The following is a 25,088-nucleotide window of genomic DNA, read 5'->3' as shown; positions in this document are numbered from 1 at the left end:
ATTCTGAGGACTGTGCTATCTGATTCATCAGGTTTAAAAGTCCTATGATATGCCAATGGTAAGCTGAAGAGCTAGGAAAGCTGGTAGTACAATTCGGTTTGAGTTGCAGAAGCCTGTTTATCAGAAGAGTAGACGGTTTCTGCTCTACATCCAAGATCCATCAGGTCTGATGTCCAAGGGCAAGAGTAGATAGACTTCTTCACTGAAGAGAAAACAAATTAGCACTTCCTCTAATTTCTTTTCATTTTTTTCTGGATCTTTCTACAATAGGGTGTATAATACCTATTTCATTGATAAGAGTGAATAGTTACTTCATCCACTGATCAAATGCTCATCTGTTACAGAAACACTCACACATACATTTCAAAACAATATCTTGCTAATTATCTAGCCATCTAGTAATCTAGTCAAGTTGACACATAGAATTAACTACCACATCAGTCCAAAAACTCCAGTAAAAACTGTTTTCTTTCAATGCATGAGTTATCCCCCAGACAGTAAGAAAATACTGAACAAGAATTATATACTCATTTGTATACCTCTTAGGATATGGAAATGAGTCATGAGAAACCTATCATTAAGGGGACTTTGCCATTCATTCATTAACACATTTATTCAAAACCATATACATTTCAGGTAAATAAGTAATGTATTTCCTCACTGGTTCATTAAAAACAAAACAAACGAAAACTACTGGGTATTGATATATACTATAAGCCAGGAATTAAGGGAATTAAAAAGACCCATTTTTCCTTTATGGAGTTTAAAACCAGTCAGAGAAAATGACCAATTTGCGGGGAGGGGATGCATACACACACAATCTATAACCATGAAAATCAACAAGTGATGTGGGATTCCCCTCTGTATGCTGTGGATATCATTGGGTAATAAAGGACCAATTTGAGCCTATAGCAGAGCAGGGCAGAAATTGCTGGGTGGGGATGACCAGGCTGAATGCTGGTAGAAAGGAGGCAGAGTCAGAAAGAAGCCATGTATCCCCGCCAGAGAAAGAAACTGGTTGGAATCTTGCCAGTAAGCCACAGCAATGTGGTGATCCACAGATTACTAGAAATGGGTTAAATTAAGATGTAAGAGTTAGCCAATAAGAAGCTAGAGCTAATAGGCCAAGCAGTATTTTAAATAATATAGTTTCATGTGATTATTTTGGGGCTAAGCAGCCAGGAACCAACACATAGCCTCCACCTACAAACAAGCAATACTAAAATTCATGTAAACACAATTACAGATATTTGATAACCCACATGTAAACTTCATGGTATATTACAATAAAGGGGGTATATTAGTGGTAAAGCATCAGAGAGAGCAGGGTTCATGAGTTTAATCAAGTTGCACCTAAAAACAAAGAAAGGGTAGAATCTACCCAAGTGGAGCAGGAAGAGAATAGGAGGTACCAGGCAACTCTGGGTGGGAGCTGGAGCAGCGAAAGCTCTCCTTAGGAGACACAGAGAATGACCTACGCACTAGCTCCTACCAATGACTCCAAGGTGATCTTGTTGTTTGTATGACAGATGTGCTTGATGTGCAGAGGAGATTTTATCATTTAAAAATATATGAAATGCTTCATGAACTTGTCTGTCAACACTGTGCAGGGGCCATGCTAGTCTTTTCTATGTTGTTCCAATATCAGTATATGTGCTGCTGAAATGAGTGCCTAAAGTCACATACTCTCTTATGAGTACTCCATGGTTTGCCCACCTCACCATGACAAACATTTTATTATTTATTATTATATGCATAGTCTCACTGGGTATCCGTGGCTGATGTGGGATTCTCCCCTGTATATTATGAATATGTTTTACTACCATTGGGTAATGAAGAAGCTACTTCAGCCTATAGCACGGCAGAATACAGCCAGGCTGGAAGAGATACATATAAATTAGGCAGTCAGGAAGATGGCATGTAGCTGCTGAAGTAGATGCTGGAACTTTACCTGGTAGCCACAGTCTTGTGGTAATACACAGAAACAAGTTTATTTAAGATGTAAGAGTTAGCTAGAAATACGCTTAAGCTATTGGTCAAAGAGTATTGTAATTAATATAGTTTCTGTGTGATTTATTTGTATCCAGGCAGCCCAGACCTGAAATAATCACACAGAGACTATATTAATCACAGCACTGTTCAGTCAATGATTCATGCATATTTCTAGCTAGCTCTTGCATCTTAAATTAACCTATTTCTATTAATCTATGTATCACTACATGGCTGTGGCTTACGGGTAAAGTTCCGTCCAGTGTCTGTCTCCTTCAGCAGCTATATGGCGTCTCCCTGACTCTGCCTACTTTCTCTCTGTATCTCTGTTCAGATTTCCTGCCTGGCTTTATTCTTCCTTGCTATAGGCTGGAGCATCTTCTTTATATATGGTAATAAAACATATTCATAGCATACAGAGGGAAATTTCACACCACCTGCCTGTCCTGGAACTCACTATACAGACCAGGCTTCTCTGGAACCCACAGAACCCTGCCTTTTTCTGCCTCCTAAGTGCTGGGATTAAGTGTGCCATCACACCAAGCATATTTTACCAATGCTTTTTTAAAAAATATCAAAACAGTAAATGTCTTTCTCCATTGAAAGCATGAAGCTATTTACTCAGATGAGCTTTGCATACTCTCCTCCCTGGAACCTCTCACGCATTACATAAGAGGACATTTGCCTTTCAATGAGACACCACCATCCTTATCATTTCATTTCGCTTAGCTACTAATGCCAAGAGGGCTCAATTAAAGTAAATTATTTTTCAGAGTTGAAAGACTGATTCCCTTTGAAAACATTCTTCAGAGGTCAATAGTGGTCACAGGCTTAAGAATTTGGGGCCAGGAATTAATGAGGGTTGATAAGACAGTGTTTTAGTGATATGAGAGGCATATGGATTGCTGCAATGGTTTCAAAGAAAACAATATCCTGGAACAATCTCCATACTTCCTTTCATTTGACAGTCATTCTAGATTCATCCATTAAATAAACAAGAAGAGCCCATTGCTAAGTAGCTTGAAGGAGTGTACTTGGCAATGCCTCTGGGCCTTCCCTTGTCTTACTCCAAGTATAAAACTGTGAGCACAAATGGATTTAGTTTTTATTTGCTTTTCTCATAATCTTATCAATAAAATACATTCTATATAATCCAAGGCACACTCAAAAGAGATTTCATTAAAAGATAACTATATTATTCTATTTGGGGCTGGAGAGAAGGCTCAGCGGTTAAGAGCATTTGCTGTTCTTGAAGAGGACTTCCATTCGGTTTGCAGCACCTACACCCAGTAGCTCACAACCACCTTTGACTCCAGTTCTAGGGGATCCAACACCCTCTTTGAGCCTCTGTGGACATCCAGCACACATATGATACACATACATATATGCAGATACTCACACATATACACAAAATAAGAACAAATACATTTTTAGAAAATGTCACATTTCATGAGGACTTAATGTATAATACCATGGAAGTTCCAGATAGCTACTTATCATATTCTCTTAGCTAATTGAGTTCAAACACTGAGTTTTATGAAATGTTCACAAAAGGCCACCTCATTAAATCATCTTAGCAAATATACAGACTTAGAATCATCTCATATGGATAAGAGTTATGTAATATTTGTAAGTGGCAATAAATGGTGTTTTATTTCCTTGTGTTTTTATAAGTCAGAAGTGGCAAAATGCTCGTATAGAGCCACGCCATTGGCCATGTCTTACATTTCAGTTACTGTTGAGTTAAAACTGCATTTACCCGGGGAAAGTATGTATATTATTGGATGGTATGAGTTTCAAAACTCTAAAGTTCTAACAATGTCATCATAGATGACATGTGGCTTTCTGATGGTCATGTTGTTGATTTCATCTTTCATGTTTCAAGGAGAAAATCAATTCTGGATATTTTCTTAGTCAACTTCTCATTATAGCCTTTAGTGACCCATCAGTCAATCTAGGAACCACTTTCTATCTCTATTTGAAAAAAAAAAAGTACCTGTGTGCTAACACCATGCCAAATTAGTGGATCTCAACAATGAAACAAAGTGGCTGTACATATCATAGACAATGACACATAACACAGTGATGCTATATAAAGAATAAAGCAAAGCAGGCAGAGAGGGAGAGATTATTTTAATGGGAGGTTGTGGAAGGCCTTCTGAAGCTGCTCCTTAAATTACTGTCCATACTTTCCATATATAAAATGCAAGTACTTCCCATGCAGTACTGATTCTTGGCTCACCCATCTTCCCCCTACTGCTTCTTTCTACTAGGTTTTGCCTTTCAGAGAGCGAGTTATGAGGGGCTGATAACGCTATTTCTGTATCGCTGCTGGCAACGATACAAAGAGTGTTGGCTGAAAAGAGGCCTAACAATAATGGGTAAAAAAGGCATCCTTGGGTTCTCATGATAGACCTTTTCTGAAGAATCTTGGGCTCACATCTGCAGATAACTGAGAATGACTTGGTTTTCTGATTGATTTCAGTTTTTCACAGGTTCTGGGGATCTATATGATGTTTATCATTTATAATAGATCATATACCTTTGTAGCCATTTTAGTTTGTCAATTTCTGAATCTCCTAGGTAGACATCTTGAATCTTTAGTAATTAACATTTTTGTATCCCACTAAACTTATAGCGTATTAATGTCTTCACATTGTATTTTCTATATTTCTGCTGATGATAGTTTAACATTAAATTAGTCCCTAACTCTTTGGCTTATTTACCAAAGGCTATCACTAAATTGCTGATAAAAAATTTGGACAATTTAACAGTTTCAAAGTCCAGTTTGTCTTATGGTGGTGTTGAAGCATATAGGACAAAGAATTAATTCTGAAGAAAGTAGTTATAGGGACAAAGAACAACATTCAATATTTCTACAAAGAAAGAGAAAGAACACAGAGACTCAGAATAACTAGAAATAAAGTCACAAGGCATTGTGTGTTGTTGTGAGATAATGGTATTGTACTCTGTAAAGATAGTCACTTGTACCAGTTTAATAAAATGTTGATTGGCCAGTATCCAGGCAGGAAGTATAGGCCTGTTCTAGTATAGGTGATTAAACAGGTTAATTCTAGGAGAGGAAAGGTTCAGTCTGCAGTTGTTACCTAGATCAAGAGGAAGCAAGATGGGAATACCTCACTGAGAAAGGGTACCAAGCCACATAGCTAACACAAGAATTATGGGCTAATTTAGAATGTAAGAATTAGTTAATGAGAAAGCCTGAGCTTTCTTCCATCATGCCCTCCAAAAAATTTATAATTAATGTTTATAATTAATGTTGAACTCTGTATGCTTCTTTGGAACTGAAGGGCTGTGGGAACAGGAGGGACAGAAACCTCTGTCAACAGTGTGTCATCAAAACTCATGAGGAATTAAATGGAATTCTATACCTGTTATTGGGGGCCAAATTTCCTTAAGGGCTCCTCTTACACACCCTAGTCAAGTAATCGTAAATATAATCAAAGGATATTTCTAGAAATCAAATTTTAGAGCCATCAGACCATAAAGCTCTCCCTGTCTAACTTCCCAAGAATATAATTTACTGGGCAGCTCCCCTGCACTGTAGAGCATATTTAGACTCAAACAAGAGCAAATTTACTCTTAGAGCAATGAACTTCTTCCACGCAAAATCATATGACTGATACAATGTCCTTTTGTTGAGTTGAAATATATCTCTACTTCCATTTCAGTAACAGAAACTCGATTACACTTTTGGGGAACTTCTTTCACACAGCATTTTAACTGTCCACATATATTTCAATTCTATGTGTGTGCTGGACCTGTAATTTAATTTTTTGGAGGGCATGATGGAAGAAAGCCAGGAAGAAAAGGAAGCCTTAGCCTTGTGCTCTGATCCAGAATTTCCTTGAGTTCTTCCCTATAATGGTGATCAAGGGAGGTGTTGATAAAATGGCTCTTCAACCTACATCCTTCCTGTTGTTCTATGTGCGATCATTCAGCAGCCTCACAAGGAGGGACAGAGGAAACATGAATAAAGTATTAAGGTACCCATGGGTCTCTAGACATCATTTTATTAAATATTGTTACACCTTCATTTTTACCCAATAAAAAGACCTTCTCATTACTGACAAGCTGAGTACTTAGAAAATGGTTTCTTGTATGTTTTGACCAACCTTTATAGCATTTATCACTGGAACATCTACAAATTGAATAATTCATAAAAGTATTTGTATCTCTTCATGAAATCTTACAGGCTAAACATTTCTTCTGATAGCTTTGTGTGATCCATAGTTTCTAGATTATCCAGACCTTGAATGCTATCTAGCCAAAGATTTAAAATGCTCACATAATTATCACCAACTCAGGTACAACAATACTACTTCTGGTTATCTGGTCACTGTAATCTCAGGGCAGTATAATTTTATAGACATTTAACATCTGATTGCAAATGAGGTCAATCAAACCTCCTAGCTCATTTTCACATGACTAACATTCAAGGCAAAATATTCTATGATCTGTCTGCTCTTATACAACTGATTAGTTTTTAACCTCGAGGCAGGATTTTATATTTTTCTGCAGTAAGTTTCATCCTAATGGTATTTTGTTGTTGTTGTTCAGTCTCTGAAGAGCTTTCTGCACCAGAACTTTTTCATCCATCATACCAGCAGTTACTCCTACTAAATTTGCAACACGTACAGGCTTGGAGAACACGGTGGAATGATCATCTCGGAACCCGGCTCTGCTTTCTGACCTTCGTAGCTCTTTCCTGTGGAGGACTCTTTCCTCCAGGGGAATCATAGAACAGTTGAAAATAGCCCAGCAACAAACAATCCTTCTGTCTGTCTCTCGAACCTATCTCCTGACAACTGGTTATCAAACAACTAGCCTTACTCACACGAACTCAAAGTCTAAACCAACAACCAGGGAGCCTACCTGTGACTGACCTAGGCCCTCTAAATATATATGTGATGGAGGAAGGTCATTGGTTAATTAATAAAGAAACTGCTTGGCCTCATAGGTTAGAACATAGGTGGGTGGAGTAAACAGAACAGAATGCTGGGAGGAAGAGGAAGTGAGCTCAGATGCAGGGCAGCTCCTCTCAGAGACAGACGCGATGCAGCCAGCCGCCAGGTCAAACATGCTGAATCTTTCCCGGTAAGCGCACCTAGTGGTGCTATGCAGATTATTAGAAATGGGCTAAATTAATACGTGAGAATTAGCCCAGAAGAGGCTTGATATTAATGGGCCAGGCAGTGTTTAAAAGAATATAGTTTGTGTGTTGTTATTTCACGTTTAAAGCTAGCCGGTGGCCAGGAGCCAGGCGGCGGAACACAGCCCGTAGCTCCTACTACATGTGGCAGTTGTGCAGGACTCCTAACAATGGGAGCAGAAGCTGTCCCTAGCGCTTTGGCTGGCTCTTGGGAACCTATTTCTCATACTGGATTGCCTTGACCAGCCTTAATACAAGGGGAGGTGCTTAGTCTTAGGGCAACTTGATATGCCAGCTTTGCTGATATCTATGGGAGGCCTGCCCCTTTCTGAACAGAAACAGAGGAGTGGTGGATTGGGTGGGGCAGAGGGGAAGTTGGGGGAGAGAAGGAAGGGGGAAACTACAGTTGGGATTTTAAATAAGTGAATTAAATTTAAAACAGAGAAAGACAAAGAAAAATCAGCATCCTTTTGGGGCAAACACTTTACTGGTTGAGTCAGATCCCCACACCTTCCCTTTCCCTGCACCTGAAACTGTGAAAACTATCTATGGTTTAGACTTGTGGGAAACTTTGTTTTAAACATGAAAATACTTAAAATATTATATTGAGTAGGGTCTGGTATGCAAGCATTTGCCTGTAAGTTTCCATTTCATTGAGAGCTCATTTAAAGTTCCCCTTCCCATGCCATATTCATTTCATCTCTCTCTGTACCAATTCTACAGTAGCCTGGTTGCTAATACAATTATGGTAGAGTTAACAGCTACCAATGATACCAATTTCCATATTTTCACAATCATTTTGGATTCCTTATTCTCTTCATTAATTTTAGTGTATGCTTATAAAATTCCATGAAAAACTCTTCTGAAATAATACATTGGCTTTACAGTTCCAACTAGAAGCTAAATGACATCTTTATGGTACCCAGCCAGCCCACTGTTGTTATGGTATAGGATTTTATTTCCTCATATCTTTGCTCATAATGGTTGTTATCCAACTTATGCCTAAACAACTTTACAGGAGCATTGTTTTTATAAAGAAAGAATCACACAGGTATGTGAATGTGCAAGTAACATTTGTACTATACGCACATATGCACGGGCACGGGTGCGCGCGCACGCGCACACACACACACACACTGCATTTGTAGTATTCTACACAGATATAAAGTGTATCAGGATGCTATTGGTGTCCCTATTAGAAATCTAGTAACTTTGCTGAATGCCTCAATAGCTTATCTTTGCATCTTTTATGAATATAATCTTACAGGTGACATGTAATTCACTATGCTCCTTTTATTTCAATCATTGTGCCTCATATTTCTTCCCCTTATCTTTTCCCATTAGCCAGGATCCTATTATATTCTGAAGATAAGTAATGATATAGACTTGCCATGTTATGAATAGATACATATCCATTTCAAGACATCTCCATTTGTAATTTGGCTAATGGGATTTACTTCTCAATCTTAAGAACCCCAAATTTTACCAACTGCTTTTTAAGCACATCACGAGATGACACTCTTTCCCCTTTAACATGTCAACAGAAAGGCTTTCCACATGTTGAAACAGTCATTCATGTCTATGATTGCAACTCATTGTTAAGGCCCTCTGAGTTCTGACAGAATTAGTCAAAAGTACTGTTTGCCACAAAATTTCCAAAGTGCAAATAGCAAAACCACGAGTCTTTCCACTAGAGATGAAGGGTTTGCGCAGACACACACAGTACTGGGACAATGTAAATAAACACAGATATGTAGTCATATATGTAGTCAACTACACACAAGACATACATAAATCATTTATGCATATCTACAAAACAAAAGCTGAAGATAAAGGTATGTATGTACTTTATTTCAGGTCAATCACCAAAGTTCTCATTTGTGCTCACATCGAATATTAATAACTGGTTCTAGCTGGCATATATTATAATCAGTGTAACAGTGAGAACAAAGTGCGGTTCTACAGACTTTCAAGTGAGTCTAAGCAGCATCATGAGCAGCAGTCTTTACGGCCAGCCCCTATGATGCCCTCTTAAGAACATTACTTAAAATCTCCAAAGCGCGTTTTCTCTTGAGTCATCATGAGCTTGGAGTGAAGTGGCAATGAAGGGAAAAAATGAACCTGCTATAAATGGGATTTGAAAACTTCTTATGTGAATCCACAGTGTTGCTAGGGAACATGGCTTCTTAGCATGTGGAAAGCTAAAAAATCAAGCCTCTTACCTCTTTTGGTCATAGAAATATATACTGTGAACCTAATTTAAGAGAGTTGGAAATAAACTGACTTAAGATATTTGGGTAACTGCAACTTTCATTTTGTGTCCAATTTTTCCTAAATAATTATGTGTTCAATTCTCCTTAAGAAGTGGGATATACGACCCATTATCTTTGTTTTCAGGATGCCATGTAAGTGAGTTGTCAGGATAGCGGCTAAGAGTTCAGTGGCTGTTGATTTCATAGTATCAGTTTTATTGGAATAAAAATAGGGTGCCCAGATATATGGCTGGTGAAAACATCACTGTGAACACTGTCCCCATGAGACTAGGGCTTCTACTGGGAGAATGAGTGAAGTGGGCTGCTCTTCCTGGAATGGGGGTGATTCATCAGCTGATGGCCTGGATCGAACAGAATGACTTCTCTCCGTCTCTCAGGATGGGGGTTTGACTGCCTTTGCCTGAGGACATCGAATCCAGCTTTTGGATTTCCACTAAAACACTGGGATTTGATGGCTTTTTAACTTCACTTACCTTAGAAGAGATTGTCTGGATCTCAGGTTTTCAGAGTCAGACTGAGACCAAACCATTTGCTATCCTATGCCAGAGTCTATAGTTAAAGTACAGCTTTGTCCCTTGTTCCTATGGGATGCTTAGTGAGCTAATTAATGCATTGGAACTTTCATTTCCTCATCTTTAAAATGGAAAAGACAACATTACCTGTTCAACTGGGTTTTAGGCAAACAAAATGAATTGTTGTATAGAAAATGCCTGATAGAATGTCTGACCATTGACATGTTTAATACATTTTACCTAATTAATATTCGAGTGATTGCAGATTTGGTCATTCTTTTATTAGAGATTATATTTTCAGAGAGCATTATTAAAAATTCTAGAAATGGATAAGTCACTAGGAAACCCACAACCTCCTGCTAAATGCACCTGTACCATTACCAGGAACCCTAGTAAGTTGAAAAATATATACACAAAAAGAAAGTACCAAAACAAATGGAGTATCTAAGGGTGACTGGGCATACCCATAAAATTAAACAGAAAGGGCTATCATTAATGAGCCACTGAGTATACATCCAAGAGTGTTTGTGTCAAAAGAACAACATATATATGAAGAAACACAGTATAATTTCCTCTACTTCATAAAAAAAACAAAAAAAAAAAAAGCTGACCGCCGAGTGAGATTGATGCTATCAGTGTGAAAGTAAATACCACAAAAGCTCAGAAACTGGAAACGGAGAACAATTCTGTATGCAAATTGAAACCACCAGGGGGACCTAGGTAGGTGGAATGTAATTATTCAGCCTGGAGAGCACCCAGGATGCTAGATTAATAGCATGCCCACTTTTTTCAGTGCCAGGCAGTTATAAGTGGTCAAAAGTACTCAGAAACTTCTCATTAGATTTTTATGGCCACGAAAGATCCTGAAAGTACATAGAAATGTAATAGTCAAGACTGAACAGAGAAAGGGGCGGAAGGGGAAGGAGAGAAGAGCGTGGTACCCTCTACAGTTATCCATAGTCCATCTTTTCATAGTGCGGAAGAGGCTTACATTCAAACAGGATGGCGGAAATGAATGATTTCCTCCTGATGGGCCCAACATTTCAGCGCATTATTTCCCCCTCCAACTACACTATTCAACTTCCCATTACATGAAAAGAAGAAAAAAGCTCTGATAATGAGTTCCATTAGAGAAACGTACTTGAAGCATTGGCCATAATGTAGAGATAGGTTTCTGACAGGGGCACTGAAATAAATTTTTGCAATAGTTTCTACAGTATTTTAGGCTGACGCTATCTGGGCCAAATGAGTCACTTCTTGAGCCGTGAACTTTGCACTCTTAGACAAGGTACTCTTTTTTTGTATGACGGCCTATTTATTAGGGCCGGCAGCCAGGAGTCTGGATCTTAAAAGATGTGATGTCAGATGTCAAGGTTAGTCAACTGAGGCATTGACATCACTGGGGACATGAAACAGGGGACAACATGGCTCTTTCTCAGGGTATAATAAAAACTGCTCACTGTCGCTACTCCGCTATCTGCTGTGGTGAGTTTGGAGCAAGAAGTCCTACCTCGTGCCTACACAGGGGAGGGGTAAATATTTGCTTGTTCTAAGCTGTCTCTTTTTAGATCATTCTGTTCCAAGCTACAGCAAGAACAGTAAGTCTGCCTGATTTTTTTTTCCCCTGTGGAATACAATTCCCAAATAACTACATAGACCCAATTTGTATCAAACTTTCTCCCAGGTGCCTTTTATCAGCATTGAGTGAACTAATTCATCTAAGACAGAAGAATAGATACCAACTTAATGAATAAAGACTATACATGACAGTCTTGGGCATCCACGTAGTATAGAATAGGTCTATGGTGTTTGCTCTATGTCTGAACCTGCCTGAAAAGAATCAGCCTGAATTTCTGCAAAGTATCCATACCTATCTATTCCTACTTTCCTCTTCCCAGGCCGTGAACGCTCTATGCTGAATCATGGCAGATGACTGGCAATTCTCGGAAGGCCCCCAACTTTCAGCTCCTTCCTAGCCTTCCTCTCAGCTGGGATTGTTCTTAGTTTACATTACCCAGCAAAAAGACAGTATCTCTTTGATATTCAACGCAAGTGCCTGCTCCCCTCCATGACTTTCCTTAACTTCCGGCCGGAGCTGTGTCTGTCTTTCCTGCATCCTGCTTCAGTTGAGCCTCTCCTGTTTCTGTTACAGCAGACAGACTGCACTGCAACCCTTACTCACAGTACACAGGGCTCCCTGAGTGGAGACCACACAGCCTCTGGGGGCACCTTAACCTTGTGTGCCATTCGCTAGCACTTCTCTCCATTGTTTTACTATCTAGAGTTCAAGTTAGTAGCCAGCGGTGTTCACGTGCGGAACACCCTTCTCTCGGTCGGCACATAACCCTCATGTTGTTTCTTCTTATCCTTAACAGACTCAGGTCCGGGTCTGACCTGACTGCTTTTCAAATGCATTGTCTGTCAAATAGCAGCTGTCTATTATTTTCAGTGTTTAACCCTGTTTCTCGCCGTGTATTTAACCCTTTATCCACTGCAACCTGCCTTGCTTGCTTGTCACATTTAGACTAACCAGATTAGTTTTTTTTTTTTTTTTTCTGTCAGAGTTAAAGTTTGAGGTTGGTTATTGAAACCCTGGAAATTGACTCTCTTTAAAGTGTGTCATAGGAAAAGGAAAAGGGAACACCAAAGAATGGAAGAAAACCAACTACTATGTCTTCACAGAAGAAGCTGAAGACAGAGTGTAAGGCCCAAGAATCAGGGCTTAGAGGAATAAATACAACAATAAAAGACAAAGAACTGTGTTGTATATATACTCATATTCTTTGACTTTTAACCTCAAATATAATCCTCTTTCCTCTTTGGGCCTTATTTACACTGTTTGTAAAGTGAGAAGACCGCCCAAAAGTCTTCTGTGTGTCACCAATATCATTTTTTCTACTTGCACTGAGAATTTTGCTTAACTAGAAGGTTACATTTGGTTTTATCTTCACCTTTGTTATCACCACAAATGGTTGTAAGCGATAATATCTGCATAATCGCAGTTTTGAGGAACTAGTTGCATATTTCTAAGTGCATGGATTGTAAAACATTTACAAGTGCCTCCATACACATACAGAATAATAGTAACTCTTATTTAGGTGAAGCTCAGTGTTGTCAATGACCAGTCTAAGCTCTTTGTTCGCATTAACTTATTTAAGTCTCAGCGTGTCCACTTCACCCCCATTTTACAGATGGGTGTTAAGGCAGAAGGAGATTAAAAACTTGTGCGTATCTGAGCTGTTTCTCAGTGGCAGAGCTGAGATCTAACTACCCCTGGAAAACAAGGGACTGAAAGACACAGCTGTCCCTTCTGGCCCTAAATCCTCTCTGACTGTGATTTTCTGTGGGGCGCTTTTCTGAGTTCCTAAGAGCGCCCTTGCATGCCTACTTTGCTGAATATCTTCCTATCCAGTAAAGCCTGCCTAGATCACGATTCTTTTTCCTTTTTGGTCTTTTTACTGTCCTGTCATTACAATTACATGAAATTGCTCACTTACCCACAAGTTCGGAAGTCAAATTTCAGTGCATTCTCTGAAACTATTTTATCTAATAGTCCTGTGGGCATCATTCATTCTTGACTATCAAAGGAAATGTGAAGTCACCACATTCAATGGGATCAGTGTGTCCTTAGAATTTTATAATTTATGAACTACGGACACTAAGGCATCCCTTCCTGTCTCCCTGATGCTGGCCATTCCGCTTCCAGATAAGGCTTTCTAATGGGGTGAGCAGATTGCCCCACTACTAGGATTTCCATGCACTGGCAAATATCACTAACTTTCTTTAGTTATATTATATATGAAGTAATCTCTTTTTCAACACACACACATGTAAATATATAACAGTACATTTTGGTGAGAGTCATCTATTTCCATAGTAGAAGGCAATTTAGAAAACTGAACTGAAAATACTGACTATAATCCCAGAAATCCATCACTGCTAATAACATTTTGCTATCATTTTTAATCTCAATGTGAATGCATATGCATCTGCTAGTGTTTTACATATATAAGTTCCAAATTAACTTTGCAGTGGCCATATGCTCATATCTTCTGTGTGTAATAAGAATTCTCCTGATATCACATACAGATGGATACAATTTCAACTATATTTCAGAAAACTAGAGCTATCACAAAGGTAAGAATTCTTTACTGACAAGAATGAGTAACACAGACCAAACTTATCTGCCCCTCCTAAAATAAGAATGTTAATATAAAATGTGTGAATTGATTTAAAAATTAGAAATGGAGAGCCAGAAATCTCTGAAAAATAATAAATAACCCAATCTCTATAGATGTCCCAGTTTATTGGCTACAGAGATTTCCTGAGGCTTTGGTGAAGGAAGTAAGAATTCAGATAGAGTAAAGACTTTCTGAGAGCCTGGGAAGATCAGTGTACAGAGAGAACGGACAGGTATGTAAATATGGTAGACACAGATAGAACTTCAAAGATACATAACTGTAGAAAGTTCTTCCTAGGGTCTGTGACCTCCTCATCCATGTTTTTTTATTTTGATAGGGGATCTAGAGTTTACAGTACCAGCCATGAATTCTCTCCTGTGGAGTCGGCCTCAAATCCAATCAGAGAATGGTTGGTTATTCCCATGGCAGTCATGCCACTATCATGGCCATGTCTTGGCGGGCAGGTTAGTATTCTAGTTTGTAGGGTTCATAGCGGAGGGAGATCTTGATGCCCCTAAGGGGCCTGCATAATGCTATACAAGCTGGTCATCAGGGAGGAAGCTTCTCAGTTTCTTTGTGATTTCTCTCTATATTGTGATGAAAGCATACAGTGTTTTTCAGCAATAGGGCCTCATCCACTAGTTCTCATGAATGCTAAGAAGAATGGAAAGGGCCTGTATTTCTGGAAGCTTCCCTTTGCAATGAACTACGGCAAGTACAGACTCATGACTGGACAGGGAATTGAGAATCAGTGACAGCTGAGTTCTCACCCTTCATCGGGACATTTGTATCACTCCTTCTGAGGTTTAGGGAATACTACAGAAGAGGGGGAAGAAGAAGGTAAGACTCAGAGTTTTCTGGGCAGAGTATGACCATCACAATCATCATCTCAAAGCATCTGCCTCTGTCTAGACGGGGCCTGTACAAGACTAGGTCCATTACGAGTCAGTCAGGGATCAGATCAAATGGAGGCTCTCAGGACCACACCATATCCTGCTGAACTACTGGCTACTGGTGGATTCTGGGAGAAAGGCAGCCATGGTCTTCATTTGTGTTCCTAGAGGTGCGCCCACTGAGATCTAAAGGATAATTTGAAACTCATTAATCATACAGAAATACTTGATCAAACTCAGTGGATCACATGATAAAACAATACAATAGGACTGTGGAAAAGCGACTTCTATAGATGAGGAGTTAACAGAAGTCTAAGTTTCCAGAATATATTCCATACACGAACAAAACTGTCAAGGAAATTATGTCCCCCTCAAAAAATTCACAGAAAAACCCTTACAGATTCATTTGAATAATAATCATCAGTATACTCAATTCTAGGAAAAGAACTTCCTGAAAGAATTAATTGCAATAAGATACCCAGTGCTCACATGGGCTATTTCTATCAGCCCAGCTGGGATTATGGCAAACACACAGAAGGGCCTTGCCTCATTAGTGGGAGATACTTCTCCTTTGATGTTACCATTGTTATCTTCTGGCCTAACATTATTTAAAAATGAGTGTGTTTCCAAGTAACTCAACTGAACTCAAGAAAAAAGCTCAAGAATGTTTGTAAGGATACAGAAACACACAGGATGAAATAAGGTAAAAATGGACAATGTCTGACATCTGATCAGAAATTACCAGGCATGAGTACAAACTGGGAGAGAATGAGGGGATAAAGGAACAGGCTAAACTCTTCAGAACTTAACAGACATTAGAAGTAATGGATGAGGACATTAGAAAAAAAAAAGAAAAAGAAAAACGTTTGTCAGAAGTCTATTCTTGGGGTACACACAGAGTGCCATAAAAAAAAAAAGCTCAAATCAAACTGACAGAGGTCAAAACTCAGTCTGAGACAAAAAAAAGAGCAAACTCAGTCATACAAAAAAGTCGTTAGTAAAGCAAACAACAACTCGCATCTTGTTTATTTATCTGAAACAAAACCCTGGGGAACGAAAGATGCACAGAGCCAGTGATTTGTGAGATGCAAAGCAGCTGAATATGTGACCTGAAGTCCCTGGAAAAGGCAGAAGGAGCTAGCAAGAATATATGTATAGGTAGTGACTGAAGCGTTTCCAAATTGGAGGGCAATTATTATATTTTTAGTAGTATGTTGCATTTGAGCCCATTCCAGGTCTAAAATTCCATGCTTTAGATGGTTTTCTCTATCAAGGGTTGCAATTCCCTCTGAAGACTTTCTTTGGTGATTGCCTATCCCTGCTAATGAAGGGTTGGATCTTAAAGGAGCGCATTCTTAATGGGTGCAGGTGTTCTGCAGATGTTAAAGATACATGGTGTGCACCGATATAGCTGGATTTGAAAATGTGAGCAGATTACGTTTGGAAGTTTCCAGCATGCATATACAAAGCTGCTCCATCTGTTATGCTTCAAGGAGCTGACTCAAACTGACGTCTCCTCTGCAGTGAGCGGGAGCTCTGAACTCAACGAAAGCACGCACCCGCTTATAACCAATGGGAAGACCAAGGAAACTGTAATCCCTTTGGGGACCAGCTAACCAGATGGATTTGTGTTTTAAATGGTATGCCAGACATTTTATGTTTAAGGGTTCAGGTTAGGCACAGTTTGGAGAACATGAAAGTATGTCAATTAAGACACATCAATGAAATCATTCTTAGGCGTTTAACATACATAGGTGGATACACTGCACATTGCTGGACACACATACCTCCGCCGTCACTTCACCTGCCCCTAGACAATAACATTTCATACCTTAATTTTTGGGTTTTTTTTTTTTTTTTTTTTTTAGTTTTTTTGAGACAGGGTTTCTCTGTGGTTTTGGAGCCTGTCCTGGAACTAGCTCTTGTAGACCAGGCTGGTCTCGAACTCACAGAGATCCGCCTGTCTCTGCCTCCCGAGTGCTGGGATTAAAGGCGTGCGCCACCACTGCCCAGCTCATACCTTAATTTTTATAAATTTTAATTACGACAAAATGAAAACTAACAATCTATACGCTATTATCCGTTTTATTTTGTAAAATATATTTTGTAAAATTATTTTGTAAAATAATATTGTATGCATTATTATGTGTATTGAAATGCTCTCACGGCTTTCTGGATTAAACCTGACACCTCTGGGTTTACCTTTTCAGAAAAGAGAACTGTAATCCAGAGTTTGATATTATGGAGAAAGTACACTAGCAGCAGCAAATGTCAAGACTCGCCTTCGTATGGCATCTCTGATTATAAACTGACCCTACCAAAGCATCAACAGCTTCCATGATACTGCGAGCATCCACGGGCTCTTACAGCTGCAGCCTAATCTCCGCTATCTCTCCTACATTTGCTTTTCCGTCCTGACATTTGATCGGTCAACAGTGTGAGCGCTGGCGCTCTCCTGAGCCACCCTGTGGTTCGGAATCCAGACCACTTCGCATCGCCCCGAGAGCAGCATGGCTTGCAGAATAAGATCTGCACTTATCCATCACGCAACAGCTGCTTGGGAGCTGGCCTTTACCGAGGAAGAGCAGCCTTCTCACTGGGAAAAGGAAAGCTGCTGGGATGAAAATGGAGGGAAAACAATTTAGGCAGCTGGAAAGGCTTCTGAAAACGGGAAAGACTGGATTTCCAGGGCTCAGACAATGGAGCAGAGATGGTTTGAACGTGTGAGAAGCAGACAGGAGAACCAGTTCAGGTCAGCTTAAAAACGGAATCTGGGGAGCTCTTCCACAGAGAAAATCACACAGGCTGAGTCATACTGTGGGAGTGAATAGGGGGAAAACCCGGTTCTGGGGCTGCATTTAAAGAGGAACAAATACAGTAAAGACAACTCAGCCTTCCGCAAGGCCTCTGTTAAAGCTTGTGTGGATATATGCACGGCTGAGGGGACCCGCTACAGGAACCAATAACTAGTCCTATCCTTCTGCTGACTTCCTTCCCATGTCTTGGCCCTCCCTGAACGCCCCCTGTGAAATCCTCTCCCACGGTGGCCTCTGAAGAATCAACACCATAGCATCTCTGAGGAGCTCATCAGAAAAGCAGAATCGCTGCTGCCACTCGGATATACGGAAGTGGCACAATTTCCCCTAGACATGTGTATGACTCTAGGGCACATTAAAGTTTGAGAAGCATTGCGTTGCAACATACACAACACTCTGTCTGAGAGAGAGAGAAAGAGAGGGAGAGGGAGAGGGAGAGGGAGAGGGAGAGAGAGAGAGAGAGAGAGAGAGAGAGGGAGGGAGAGGGAGAGGGAGAGGGAGAGGGAGAGAGAGAGAGAGAGTTTACTTTTGCAGTTCACAGCTACGGCATATAGATTAGGAGAACTTATCATGTTCTACTTTCTCTTCAAATACTCATTTAGCCCAGTAATTACTTCACTGGCCTTGGGACTGAGGGAGTTTTGTGATCATGTATTGAACTCTATTCTATCTGTTCCTGTGTGAACTTCTAGGCTTATAACGATATGTAAACATAGTTCCAGCCCCAAAGGAGACTACAGACATAATTAGGAAACGACTAATCTTAAAAAGTTAGTTTCAATGTCAAAAACATGTCTTTGTCACGGAGGCCTCGAGAGAAATGAGCACTGGATGTATGTAGAAAGGTCGTACGCAATCAATGGGGCAGCTTCTATGAAGTCGATAATCTTAAACTGAGTCTTAGAAGGAAAAGACAGTTTTTTTTCCCCATGTTGGCCATGGAGCCGTGCTGGTGGGAAAAGCAGAAAGAAAGGCGTATAAAGCAGAAGAAACAGCTTCAACTAAGCTTCAAGGGCAAGAGTTGGGTTGGCCTGTCCATATAATTTAAAGTAGTTCCAGAAGGCTGGATTTAGGCTTTGAGGATGAGGGGCTGGGGACTGGTGGTCAGCGATAAGGATGGAGAACTTGGCACGAGCCTGGTACTGAGAGTTTATAGACCAAGCACTTTGGGAAGATTCCTACGGAGTGATAAAGCAGAGTTGGGAAGAGTTTTAAGTAGGGCAATAACCAGATCCTGTTTGTGTGTTAGAAACATCACACTGGAGAATGTTTGGGGAATGGTGATTAGCCAATTTGGCTGAAGCATCAAGTACAGGGAGAGAAGCCACGGTGTCTGGAGATACAGCTTTGGATACAGATCACGGAGGATGCTGGCTTCCATGTTGTGTGCTTAGTAGGCAGTGTGGAGTAGGAGGATGTTTTCAACTGGGAAGAGGTTGGAGGCAGAAGGCCAGTTAGAAGGTTACTGCAATCACGGAGGCAAGGGGAATAGAACCTGATGGCTCCAAGAATAGAAATTAAGGGCTAGATTCGAGAAGCAGATGCATAATTACAAGCGTGGCTTCATTACTCACTTTAGGGTGGCACAATTTTATACACAAATCAGATCCTTGTAGATGCCTCTATTTCCACATCCTAATATAGCCTCACTTCTGCACCAATCACTGGGCGAGACACTCCAAAGGTTCGGTGGGTCACCGAGAAAAATTGCTTCTGCTGCGCTAACTGCAGGTCCACACTTCCATTCTAGATGGGCACCCCAAACCAACACAGGAGTCTTGTGATAGAACTGGTCTCTAGTCCCTCCTTTTGGTTGCTTTTCAATCTTGATTATTCATCTAGGGCAGCCAGGCTATCATTATTGTTTGTCTTCATTAACCTCCAAGACAGTGGTCTCCCCCTCTCTCCCCTTCAGCCCTTCCAACTCCCTCCGTTGCCTTCTCGTTAGAATCATTGACTTCTTGGCGGCATAGGAGACCTCAAAGCCCCATTTCCAGTTCCCGGTTTCTTTGCGCCACTGCCACGCGGCCCATCTACCTCAGCTGACGCCAGAGTAGCTTCTTTGTGCTCTGGAGCTATGGCGTTTTATCACAAGTGCCATTTCCAGGATTTCTTTAGAAAGCTCTTCCAAGTGTTTCAGTGACACATTACGGAATATTTATAATTCTGGGTCAAGCATCACGCTTGGCTTGACTTCCAAAATACAGAATTCTAAGTGGCTATTTTCTCCTCTAAAGACAAAAATGTTCTTGAAAAAGATAGGAAGTGGCACTGTATATGTGTTTCCTGTACATCAGTTTGCGCCATGTGACCATTTGCCTTCTGTTGCTGGATGACTGTATTCTTTCTAATTCTAGATCCCACAGGGCTAAGGAGTGATTTGAAGCAGCCATGCTGCAATCTTAACATTTGGAAAAGCCTATTGTTATCCGAGCTTTTTATTTTCGTAAAGGTACTCAGCTGGAATAGGAGCTGGCCACACAATACTTGATGAAAATCAAGCTTGATCAATAGTGTTCAAACCTCCACCACTTTCGAGTGCAACAGAACTAGCATTAAGGGATGTATGCATACACTTAAATAAACTGTATGATATACAAATTCAGATTTTCATATCCATTTAAATATCTACCACCAAAAAAACCCCATAAACTCTTAATATCCAGATATTTTCCTCTCCAGATACATTTTATTATGTTAAACAATAAGCATTGCTGACTTATGAGGTACCTCTATCTATTCTCCTACCTATATAAGAAATTGGAGTGAGCTTATTTCTTGGACTTTAAAAGTCACAACCTTTTTTCCTTCATGTGTAGACTGATGACATAAATTGCCCCATAAGAGTGGTCATTCATCAGTTACCACGTGGTTTTTAAACATAAAGCACTCATAAGTGGTTTTTAAACATAAAGCAAAGAAAACTAGCCCACAAATCACAATCCCAGAGAACCTAGACAACAATGAGGACCCTAAGAGAGACATGCATAGATCTAATCTACATGAGAAGTAGAAAAAGACAAGATCTCCTGAGTAAATTGGGAGCATGGGGACCATGGGAAAGGGTTGAAGGGGAGGGGAACAGAAAAAAAACGAGAGCGCTCAATAAAAATCAAATAATAAAAAAGAGTGGTCATTCATGCAAACTCAGAGATGAAATGAAGTTGAATATAGTATTTTTTGATGACAGATTACCCTTCTCTAACTCTGAGTCCTATATCCTAGAGAACTCTATTATAAAATCTCCCAAACACTCTCTCCATTCTCCCAACTCATAGTATAGGATGTTTCCATACATTTTTTTTTGCACTCAGTTCTTACTGTGGTTTTGAAATTTTGTTGCTCATAGGTTGATCCTGTTAGACCTGTTTAGCAAACAGACATTTTCAACTTCCGAACGTTCTAATTATATTTCCTTTTTGCTGCTGTCATTCTTTTTCTGGTTTTGATAAATAATTTCTAAAAGTTATTTCTTGGAGGAGCTCTTCAAGATTAAAAAATAAATCTGTCAGACTGTTCCCTAAAATTAATTTCATCTGGAAGGAATCAGCCTGTGAGTGTCCTGGCATTAGCTTTGCTTCTTATATTGAGGCCTCCCTTGCATACTTCTGGATTCCTGTTTTCAGAACCTTGCTTTGACTCTGACCCTGACTCTGGACAATTAACCCAGATCTGGTTCCCACTTTATGGAGCATTTTTTTTTTATTATTTCTGCTGCCACCCAGAAAATTAGTCCCCGGATCAGTCTCTGAGTCCTTAGGCCTGGTCCCATATGACTTGATTTCTATTTTAGGTACACCTAAATGTTATCCTATTTGTAAAGCTTAGCCATATATTTTGGTGTTTAGTTTTGCTCCTAGTGTCTCATTGCTATGTGTTTTATATAATGGGGTCATCTTGTATCTTCATTTTAGAGTCAGAAACCAACTGAGAAACAAAAAGGAAAAGATTTATCAGATTGCCCCGAATGGCAAACCTAGTCAATATTATAAGCCTGACTCCAGCTCAAGACTTTTCATTTGGTTCTGAGAATCAAACTTGATTTCATTTTTAGAGAGCTGTTCTCCATGAATCATTGCCCAGTGGTGGTAAAGCGAGAACACACAAGATTTAGAACCAAAGGAGCTTTATTCCAGTCCCAGATCTGCTAGTTACTACCTCCTCTTGCCTTCAGCTTGTCTGTTGTATAACGCTCTGCAGAGTCGCCATAAGCGTAATGTTGAGAAATAAAAATAAAACTCCCTGCACAAATGTAGCTGCCTCAGTTGCTAAACAACTTGTCCTTTTAAAATGTGAATAATAAGTGTTAATTTCCAAGAAATAACAAGATACAGATAGACATGAAGAGGAAAAATTTCTTGTAATATAATTTAATAGTGTATTCTATATTCTATTTTAGCACATTATTTTTTAAAATTGCAACTGATATAGATGTATGTATGTAATCAACTTATCAGTTAAAAATGAAATTGATATAAAATTGCAGAAAGCAGAGTCGGGTTGTTTGCAGGTACAGCAGTGGGTGCTCGTCTCTGTTGTGGTCCCCCTTCCTCTCTCTGTCCTGCCTTTCCTCTCTTTCCCCACTTCCCTTTCCTCTCTTACTGCTCCTTCCTTGCTCCCCCTTCCTTGTTTCATGCTTCCCTTCTTTCCAGATAGAGTTTCACTTCCCAGCCAAAGTCTAAAACTCTCCATTCTCCTGCCTCAGCCTCCTGAGTGCTAGGATTCTAGCCCTGCACCTGATGACTCTTTGTTGTCCAGTCTTTATGTTTAGATCTAACAGACAGACCCTCCCTTTCAGCAGTGGTTAACTTGTGGATCAAACTCTTTCGGCACACCTCTATCTCCAAAAAATATTTTTTTTACATTATAGTTCATAACGGTAGCACAATTAGAATTATGAAGTAGCGATGAAATAATTTTATGGTTGGGGTCACCATAACAGGAGGAACTATATTAAAGGGTCACAATATTAGGAAGGTTGAGAACCACTGCTTTAGAGAAACTCTTTCAACACTATTTGAAATTTAATCTCTACACCTAACCTATGCCAACAAAGTACAGGATCCGCATTCACGACTTGAGAAGAAATATGTTCCCAGGAATTTAATCTCTACAACCTAACCTATGCAAACAAAGTACAGAATCCACATTTACTACTGGAGAAAAAGCATGTTCCCAGGATGTCAAGTAGCACACAGACTCTCAGGGGGCTAGAGAGCTCAACTACCATGTCACAATCAGATACAAGGCCTCTAGAATTAAAAGCGGTGAAATAAAGACCTCCGCTCATCACCTCACATTCTCGAAGAACTACCCATGTTTACATCTCAAAGGATCCGTACTCACACCTAGATTTTATGGCACTGTATTCAAACTGTCCCCCAAAGAACCACACATCTCTTTGCGCACATTTGTCTACTTCTAGCTACTACTCCCTTTCCCGACTCCTTCTGGTTTCTAAATTTGCTGAGTGGAACCAAGTTCCAAGTGGAACCTTATCTTCAAGGGGTAGGAAGTTGTTAACCTTACAGGTTCTCATGTACAAAGGTGAGCTCTAACAGAAACGGCATAAGTATGAGTGGTCAACGTACTGTATCCACCATAGGCAGTGCTTCAGTGGTGAAGGAGCTGCAGGCTGTGTTCCTGCCGCCCCAGCTCCTGGACGCCTTCGCCTTCACTTCAGCGGCCCTCATTTTAAAGATGAGGAACCTGAGTCTCAGGCAGATTATGCTGTTTTATTAATAATAATGTTGATAGGGCAGAAAGCAAGATCTCAGCCTTTGTATTCTAGAGTTTACCATCTTAACCACTGTCACATTCCATGATTACTTCCCTGTGTGAGTCTGCCTGAAAGAACGTGAACTGCAGAGGAACCAGGGCTCTTTCTGAATCAGTAGTTTTTATTATCAGACACTAAATCATTCATCTATCATTCCAAACCTATGTATTGATTATCTACTGTGTGATAGACACTCTTCTATGGACCAGGAACTATTACGGTCCATCTTACACACTGCACATGTCTCATGGAGACTAGGCCAAGAGTTACCAGGTAAAAGATGACTCATTGATTAAAAACGGCTTGAATGCTGCACGGTAATAAGAGCACATTTAAATGAGAAATTAAGCTAATTTTGAAGAACAGGCACAGACTCCTCTTTAGGTAATAATCAGCTTAGGTCACAGAGACCGTCACATAAGATGAGTGTCTGCCTCTCTAAGGACAGAGTCTGGGAACGACTACTGCAGGTCTGTGAGGTGAACTGAATGTGTCTCAAGGCTGAAAGGAGGCCAGAGAATGGAAAGGGAGCCAGGGTGGCTGGATCACTTGACCGGGAAGAAAGGCTGGCTTGGGACCAGGCTAAGATGGAGACTCAACACTCCGTGAGTGGGTAAGTGTGAGCACGCTTCCAGAGGAGGACGCTGGGACTTGCAAGGCATTTCTCTTTCCACTGAGTCCATGACTCCAAAACACCCCTATGAACACAGTTTTAGAATAGGGAAAGTGGGGGGCAGTGTGGGAAGCTTTTCCAAACTCATCTTGGTATGACAGCCTGCATGAACACTGCAGAAGAAAATCAGCATTGTGAAGGCTGCAGATTTTCTGCAAGGAGGAAAGTAAAAAGTGTTCAAGTAACAAAATAATTTGGCATAATGGAAATAAAACACATGAATCCTATCTTTTTTCTTTATATTGCCTCTGAGTTAATGTTTTGTCCTGATGAATGATAAACATCTTCGTAAGTTTACCGAGAGCTACACTAAACCAAATGGAACAGGCAAAAAAGATTTGAGTTAAGTAGACTCCAGTTAGGGGAGGTGATGGCTTCTGTGGGAGAGAGAGCTGATCTTCAAAAATGTGGCTCTTGGTTGGTTGATCATTTTTCAGTGGTACACTCAAAAGAATATGGGCATCACAAATTGGAGTAGAAGAATTATTAAATTTTTTAAAAATATAATTCCTAGACACTGGGAGGGTGTCTAGGAAGTGAGGGTGGATCTAGGAGGATAAAATTTTCAGACTTAATAAAATATTTAAAAGTAAAAGGAATGCTTTTTGTTTTTTTTTTAACATGTTTTAAATCAAGGACAAAAATCAAAGGGCCCTATTTCTGTCAAAAGAAAATTATAATTATTTTCCGTCTACTTAAGGGAGAAACAATACCCCAAATTAGTCAACCAATATCTAAATCATCTTTTCAACCCTTCCAAAGATTTGGATTATTATAGATTTCAAAGTGATAATTACAA

The 25,088-nt window shown here is 39.9% G+C and overlaps 1 protein-coding gene and 1 non-coding gene across 4 annotated transcripts in view; both read right to left on the bottom strand.

Moving 5' to 3' along the window:
* Anks1b (ankyrin repeat and sterile alpha motif domain containing 1B) overlaps positions 1 to 25,088 on the bottom strand; it is an 866,240-nt gene that overhangs the window by 471,771 nt on the left and 369,381 nt on the right. The gene's annotated exons all lie outside the window — the stretch shown is intronic.
* On the bottom strand, positions 1,566 to 1,672 carry LOC130866682 (U6 spliceosomal RNA). The gene has a single exon (XR_009056371.1). It is a non-coding gene; the product is annotated as a U6 spliceosomal RNA (small nuclear RNA).

Source organism: Chionomys nivalis, chromosome 25 (genome assembly GCF_950005125.1).
Source record: "Chionomys nivalis chromosome 25, mChiNiv1.1, whole genome shotgun sequence".
Lineage (NCBI taxonomy): Eukaryota > Metazoa > Chordata > Mammalia > Rodentia > Cricetidae > Chionomys > Chionomys nivalis.
This window is presented reverse-complemented; position numbering and strand designations above follow the sequence as displayed.